Here is an 8,497-nt window from a genome sequence, read left to right as displayed (position 1 = left end):
TTAGAATATTGACGATGTATTTTTTTGCAATATGATTTTACTCTGCACAGCTTACCATTCGGCATCTCTGCTAGTTTCTTGGCAACCTCACTTTTCTCTCCACTAACATCAACAACAGCTGGAGGCTGTGACATGAAGTCAACTTCAAGAATAGTTCCAGTAGAAACTCACCCAAACCAAAGAAAGCAAAGAATAAGACAGAGTGTTGAAGGTGGAACCAGGTGTGACTCCATAAAGAACGATGACAGACTGGGACAATGTGGAAGATTCATGACAGACCAATCCAAGAAGCAGTTTTTGAAGAAAAGAAAATGTAAGAGGATAAAAGAAACACTCTGTAGAATTAGGGTTTAAATGGTCCCATAAATGCAGGTAAAGCTGTATATGTCCGAATAAAGAAGGCGTAAGGGCAGTTTCACTGTTTTCTACAGCAACAACAGAAAGCTTATAGTTAGAGCTGGCTCAGGCTTGGACCAGCTCTAAGTTATGCTGCTGTAGTGGCAGTGTAACATGGGACTTCCACCTAATCAATCAAAAGGATAAGAGCCCAGAAATCATTGTTAAAGATACTAAGAACAAGGACTATAACGATATGTTTGTGAAATAAAATGACAGAGCCAAAAAAAAATGGCTGCGGCCTCATTCCACCAGATCCGTCTCCTGTCCGTCACAGCACCAGATCAAAGAGGTTTCTATTCTAGTTAGTGTGTTAACTTCCACTGGATCCACTCTGTTGCGTTCCGGCTGCATCTGTGATCCAGCAGGTCGGAACCCTCTGGATCAGATACACAAGACCTCTAATTTTGCCGGATGCCAGATGCCGGAGCACGACGCATCAATCTCAACAGAGCAGATGGAGCGGGACAGGAAGTCAGGCACAAAATGAAAACATCCGGTTAATTTATACACCAGATCGTATTTTACTTAGCTACAACAATAAACCATCATGATGAGCGGAGCCAGGCCAACAGGTCAGAAGTTTTCAGAGGACCAGAAAGACAACATGGATGAGGAGAGGAGGAGAATCCTTGATTCAGTGAAAACCTTGGTCACATGACTCTAGCTGTCCGGAGGTCCTGCTCTGTGCTGCATTCTGAAAACGCAACCGATGGGTGTTGAAGGAGGAGAGAGCACCAAGCCGATCAGACACGGATCTGGTTGAAGTCCCATGTTAGACTGCCACACTGGGATCGTGTCTCTCCCTCTCTCCTCTGTCTGTCTCTCACTTTAACTCTTCCTGCCAGCTTTCAAAGCTAACGTAGGCCGAGCTTGGTTACTTTGCTGTTAGCAAGCATGATTTCAAACTCCACAATGGTTCAAGAAAGACCACACAACTACACATGCTGGACTTTGAGTACTATAGAGATTAGACCCCCAAAGACAGACTGCTTCATATATCCTGATATGTTAAATATGAGACTGACGTCTCACTTCCTGAAGTGATGGCAAAAGGCTTGGACTGACGATCTGGTGATTTCTGTGATTCAAAGATGTGTGGCCTGCCAGCAACGTGGAAAAAATTACCCAACAGCCAAAACCTACTTGAATAGAGGAGCAGCCTTTCAGATAAGGGATACCGTAGTCACATTGGCAAAGCTGGTATCTCTGGAAAAAGACGAGGCAGATTTATTGAGCTCAGCGGGCCTCATGCACAGATGCTACAGTCCTCAAAGCAGGCGGCTTCAATTCCAACCCTCAGCTCTTTGCCACATCCCCCCACCTCACTCTCTTCCCACAGTCATATCTCTCAATAAAAGGATGAGATCCCAGAAATCATTTTAAAAATACACAGAACAAGACCTATAACGTTCTGTTTGTGAAATAAAAAATCGTTTGAGTAAAAGGAAAAACACTGAACTAAAGTCCGGATAAAAAAATACAAATATGTCTCAGTATACTTAAACAGGAATAAGTGTGAGCACTTTTACAGAGAAGGCTGCCTCTAGTGGTCATTGGAAGAACTGCAACTGTCACTTCTGTTCTGCCCTATTCGTAAATAGGTTATTAAGTTGTCTCATGGCTTTGGGTCAGAGATAAAGAGACTTAAAGCAAAAAAATTACAGACTTATTCTTTGAAGTGTGTGTGTGTGTGTGTGTGTGTGTGTGTGTGTGTGTGTGTGTGCGTGCGTGCATGCGTGCGTGCGTGCGTGCGTGCGTGCGTGCGTGCGTGCGTGCGTGCGTGCGTGCGTGCGTGTGTGTGTGTGTGTGTGTTTGTGTGTCTGTTTGTGTGTATGTGTGTGCGTGTGTGTGTCAGGGTCTATCCGTACATGTCAGGGTCTCATGCTGTGAAATGAACTGGATCAAATCGCCTCAGTCCAGCCCTAAAGTTAGTCTGAGTTATTGGACACCATACACGCGCACGCACGCACGCACGCACACACACACACGCACACGCACACACACACACGCACACACACACACACACACTTTCCCATGATGCCCTGCAGGGAGCCATCTCTGGACAGAAAATGAGCAGGCGGTCAGAGCGGCGGGGGGGAGCAGACAGGAAGCGCTCTGAGTGGAGGGGTCGATGCGGACGCTTCTCGACATCAGTTCAACCAGAGAGGAGAGATGTGACACTTTAACCCTTTAATGACACGAAAGTTTATCCTGTTAAAACGAAACTCAAACCAATCCGTAGCAAACTGGCTGCTCACTAACTGATACTATTTTGATCTGACGAATGGGTTTTGGAGCACAGATAGTTTTTCTCTATGACCTCTGTATCGGAGGTTACCAAGGGTGAGTGAGGAAAGTAGCACACAGAAGGATGAGGCTGGCAGGTCATTGCCAGAGCCAACACATGGGCATCAGCAACAAGGACATTCTGTGTTGTCACATGTGGTCGGATTTAGAGATGCTGGTGCAGAAAGACAGAGGCATGGAGGTTTGGGACAATTGGAAACTTCTTGGAGGGTTTGTCTGAGGAAGACCGAATCAAAAACAGACGTACCAAAGTAGTCAGCTTTGAACGAGCAGTGGTCAGCCTCAACGTGTAGTTAAAGTAGGCTGAAACAGGAGTTGGTGAACACTTGAACACATGCCGAAAACAAAAGGATAACATGGCCGGTTGGGAAAGGAGGAAGCTCTGACTAGGCCTATCACCTGCCGAGCTGAAGTCTAACTGCCACAATCATCACCCCAAGATCGAGCACACTTGTAAGGAGTGAGAGAGAGTGGTGTTGGTTTGACTTTTCATCCATTCATTGGATGTTTTTGTTGATAATTGTGAAGCGCTGCAAAATATGTGAGATGGAACCATAGACTGTATAAAATATGGACGTAGTATCCGTGACGTCACCCATCTGTTTCTGAAGCGCTGTTTTGAGGCCAATCGTCGACGGGAGCCATATTCCTGCTGTCGAGTGATTGTGACGTAAAGAGGCGGGCTTTGAGCCTCCTCGCCAACAGTTCCAGTGTTCCCGCCTGTCAATCAAGTCAGCTGTACCTCTCATTGGCGACTCGTAATCTCAATATCTTCAAAGTTGCGGGGTTAGAAAAAAATACAAACCCCTGTATAGTGTGTGCCGATCTACACTTGTATTTTGTACCAGGCTGTAAACATGTTTATTTCTGCTGTAAAGATCGGCTTTTTTGAATTGTGTGTATGTGGTTTCCAGTACTTCCGGAGCCAGCCTCAAGCGGATCCTCGAGGAACTGCAGTTTTTAGGACTTCTGCATTGGACTCATATTTTTAGACCAGGGTTGAACTCAACCTAACGTCTGTCGAGCTAGTGTGACGTAAAGAGGCGGGCCTTTAACTTCTTCGCTAACAGCTACAGTGTTCCTGCCTTTCGATCAAGTCAGCCACGCCCTTATTTGGGCAAAACTTGGACATTTAATATCTTCAAAAATAACTAGTTATAAAAAAAATCACCCCAGTACAGTGTGTGCGGATAGAGAAATTAGCTATTCAGACTACACTTGTTTTTTGAACCAGGCTGTAAACATCTTTATTTCTGCTGTTTTGAATGGGTGTGTATGTGGATTCCAGTGTTTCTTCAGCCAGCCTCTAGTGGACGCTCAAGGAACTGCAGTTCTTAACATTTCCGCATTGGTTTCATATTTTAGGACTGGAGGTTGCCGCTTGCCAATTATAAAGCTTTTCCACCTCTATAACAAAGGCTACACAAATTTTTTCAACATCTACTAAATGGTTAAGTGCTCACAAAATTCTGAGTCCAACATCCCGACTTTCAGCTTTTATAGAATTTGCACTTCTGACACTTTTGAGCGTGATCTTCCTCTCCATGCTGTTTACCTCTTAAATTTAAATGCAGTCAAAACATTCAGATATATCCGTCAACACAGCCTCTGTAATTCTCCTCGGGCCAAACAGCCAGAATTCAAAAAGTCCCCTGCACCATGAAGTGAACAGTGCCTTAAAAACTCCTCTCTCTGTAAGCACAGGTGGAGAACATACACATCAGGGTCAGCACCTTGAATTAGCTGTCAGTTTGTGAGCGGAGCCTCTCTCTCCAAACGTCTCCTTCACCTCCTGATGAAATCGCTCAACGGTTTTCCTTTCATGTAAAATTCATTTTGAACCTTGACATAAAAAGATAAAAGCTTTAAATCAGCACAACAGTCACACACTTACGCTCTCTGACCACGAATTATCATCTCAGGTTGGAGTTGAAGAGCCTCTCGCACACATTACTCCTCTTTAATATGTGTGTAAATGTCGACTGTGAGCTGATGAGAGGTGAGCGGCTCCCTCACAGCAGGCTGTCGTTTTTTTCATTTCCACAGTTTATCTGGATGAAGCTGCGAGCTTCATGCATGTTTCATGTGTGACTGAGGCCTTTTGATGCTGTGAGCCAGGCTAATGTGAAATTCTGATTACTGCTCTCTCTCTCTCTCTCTCTCTTTGTTTTATGAATGAGCAGCTCTCAGAGCACAGGAAGCAGAGGCAGATTTGTCCTTTTTTCAGAACATGATCCAACAGTTTATGATATTGATCTGCAGCAGCATCAGCGATGATGCTAGAAGAGTAAGGTGACGAGATGTTCTGCAACCGGGATTAAAACTTTGATTCAATTTAATGTCACATTTATTTAATCTAACAATAATTTAAAACATGACATCCTTGAATGTCCTGAAAGTTTGCGCCAAAGTTGAAAGTATTTCATTCCAGCATTTGTTATTTTTTTGTTGACCAAAATAAGCTTACTAATAATATCACAGTCGTCCTCCAAATTAGGAACCAGCTTTGATCGCTCTTAACTGATGACTTGACCTCAACGAAATGAAGCCATAACACTTGGAGCTCCCCCTGCTGGCTGACTTTGGTCTTTAACCCCGCCTCCTCCATATTAACAGATGGAATATGGGTCAAACTAGAAAGTCAAAATAGAAGGCATATATATTTTTCGGAAACATGATTTCTGCTGTTATAGTGAGCAGAGTAGAAGAGAAGAGTAATGATAACACAAGAATTGTTTGCCTAGCCTATGCTCATTCCTTTCTTCTCCTTAAACAAAATGTGATCGCTTTTGGCTCCAAAAATCCAGATGGTGGTGGTTCAAATGACAAAAACATACATATAGAGGCTTGGAAGTCAAAGTCTGCAAACTAACCTTGTGCTGGCCTCATCTATCTGTGGGAAAGAAACCCCAAACATTGGAGACTGAGGTTAGCAACAGAAGAGATAGGACTTTAATGTCATCTAGCCTCGCCTCTACAAAGGAGCTGCAGCCTAGATTTTAAAGAGGGTCTGTGCACGCCTGGAGTGAGACTGTTTTTAAGACTAAACAAATAGTCTTCTACCTTTAGTTCTCCTTCTGTGACTCTTTACCCCAAAATCACTGCCAGGAAACAACAACTTACCAATAACAAGCTTTCAAACCGGCTCCAGGGCTCCTGCTAGTTAACCTGAGTATATCATTGTTGTTATCACGGTGCAGCTCTGCTCCTCATGAGCGAGGGGAGCAGACAGAGGAAGGGAGGCTGACAGAGGCAGAGGTCGGAGTGCAGTGCATTATCGCCACCTATTGCTAATTAGGTGGAATCATGTTGTGCCGCTCGCTGCACGCCAATTTGTTTGTTGCCCATTTAAAGAATCAGGGTTGTGGGAAAACACGGAGTATCTGCAAACATTGACAGAAAGAGTGTTGGATAAAATCCTCCCTCAGCCGAAGAGGGCGTAAACTAAGTCACCGGAAAGTTATTTGCCGGTTAAGCTGCTGCAGGTAATCGATGAGGGTTTCCAGCTCGTACTGATGCCCCTGTGCTGTTTTTTTTTTTTGGTGTGTGTGTGAAGTGATCCTTGCGTGACTGTTTTCAGCTCCCCTTTCTCAAATAGATGATTCATAACTCTCAGCGTCAGACTGACAGCTGCAGGCGGATCAATAATGGAATCATTTCATTTACATCCCACTTTTTGAAGCCATGTCGCTGAATTTCAAAGCGTGTTTTCGTTTGCAGACGTGAGGGGATGTCAAGTCTCGCGGTGAGGAAAGTGTAGCTCAGGTCGGCTCAGGTGAGGTAACTAAAACTCTGAGAAAGTTTCAGAAAACAGGAGTCAAATATTAAACTTCTGTGTCATGTTTTCCTCCAGAGTTTGTGACACCGCCTTCTCTCCGAGCTTTAGTCCTAAAGCCAAAATCTCCCAGTGCATCTTACCACGAGGAAGCAGTCTGAAGCGGTGCCAGCATCCTCTGGACGATGCAGTGTTCATTAGAGCCACAATATGAAAGTGTTGGACAGAACAAACTACAAACTGATGATTTAGCTTTTCTTGGACTCTCACCAGCAGCGGGAGGGATGCCAGGATCGAAAACCCACTAATGGAAGTCACTCTTGATTCAGTGGCGTAGGACTTTCTTCCAAACAGCCGGCTAACCCTAAACTCTGCAGCTTTCATTGTTTGCAGAGAAAAACCCAGAGCAGCCCAGTGCCAGGATGCCACAGGGCACGCTGGTATAGAGGCTGATATTTCCAAGCTCTCACTTCAGCAGACATAAAGCTCTGTCAGAATACGGGTCGTGGTCAGCTGTAGCTCTCACGATCGATGCAGCTGAAGGAATATCGGATTTTTCATGTCCAAAAGCTAAAAACAACCGAAATATCAGCAGAACAAGAAGACACAGTGTCCAGACGTTCTGCAAGTTCTGCTCTGCTCCGTCTTTTTCCTACAAGCTGTGATGGAGGAAATCATGAGCTGAGCATCGGTCTGAAGGCTAGACTACCCAAAAGCTGAGGCTAGACTACAGATTATAAGCATGATTATAGACCAATCCAGCAGACATAGAGAAGCAGAATTTCGGGACCCATCAGCCTCGATCAATCATGTAGTGTGTCTTAGTTAATGACAATCAAGGCATCATCTGGGAGGACCTTCCACGATTTGTTGGCCATGTCAGCGTCGCTGTATGTCGCTCTGCAAAAGTGCAAAAGTCACGAGAGTACACAAACAAAATGGCAAAGGGAAAGAAAAATTCTGAAGTTGTTGCTCAGTATCATGATGTTACAAGCTGCTGGGAAACAAGATGCACCATTACATGATGTGTTTAAATGATGATCTGACCAATGGAAGGGTTGTTGGTTAAGTTTTAAGTCTAACTCTACTGAAGTCAGGATTTTAAGTCAGCATTTTTAAGAGTCAAAGGTAAACCTAACAAGGGACTTCCACCAGATCCGTGTCCGGCTCCGTGCTCTCTCGTCCGTCAACACACAGGTTGCGTTTTCAGAACACAACAATATGCAGGTCCGCTGGACAGCTGGAGTCATGTGACCGAGGTTTTCCCGCGGTTGTCACTGAATCAAGGATTCTCCTCCTCCTCTCCTCATCCATGTTATCTTTCTGGTCCTCTGAAAACCTCTGACCTGTTGACTCCAGGCCTGGCTCCGCTCATCATGACGGTTTGTTGTTGTAGTTAAGTGAAATACGATCTGGTGATAACACAGAGTGTTTTATTCTGAAAATTAACCGGATGTTTTCATTTTGTTTTGGTGCCTGACTTCCTGTCCCGCTCCATCTGCTCTGTTGAGATTGATGCGTCGTGCTCCGGCATCCGGCAAAAATAGAAGTCTTGTGTATCTGATCCAGAGGGCTCCGACCTGCCGGATCAGAGACGGAGCCGGAACGCAACGGAGCGGATCCAGTGGAAGTTAACTTGTGGGCCTCTGTGTAGGCACAAGGCTATGCCAACCTAGATTGCAGCCTAGAATCTACGAACAAGTTTAAACCAGGCTTTAGACAAAGAAACACAAACTCTCCAAAAGCTCCAGTAGGTCCATCGTACTTCCAGCGACGAAAAACTGACTGGACAAGTCAGAGGTTGCAAGTCAGTTAGCATCTATATACATGTATTATAACTTATCTTTTGGAAGAACAGGCCTTGAAATAAGTCCTTGTGACCATATCTGGTGTCCATGTTGCAGCTGCAGTGCTACACACGTCTCTAGAAAGTAGTGCAGCTTCATGTTTTGGATAAAGTCTCAGTGTTATATATTTGTGCTGTATTATCTGAAGTTCTTTGAGTCTTTCACTTCA

The sequence above is a fragment of the Notolabrus celidotus genome, chromosome 19 (genome assembly GCF_009762535.1).
Source record: "Notolabrus celidotus isolate fNotCel1 chromosome 19, fNotCel1.pri, whole genome shotgun sequence".
NCBI classification, from domain to species: domain Eukaryota; kingdom Metazoa; phylum Chordata; class Actinopteri; order Labriformes; family Labridae; genus Notolabrus; species Notolabrus celidotus.
The sequence above is the reverse complement of the archived record's forward strand: the minus strand, read 5'-3'. Positions refer to the sequence as shown.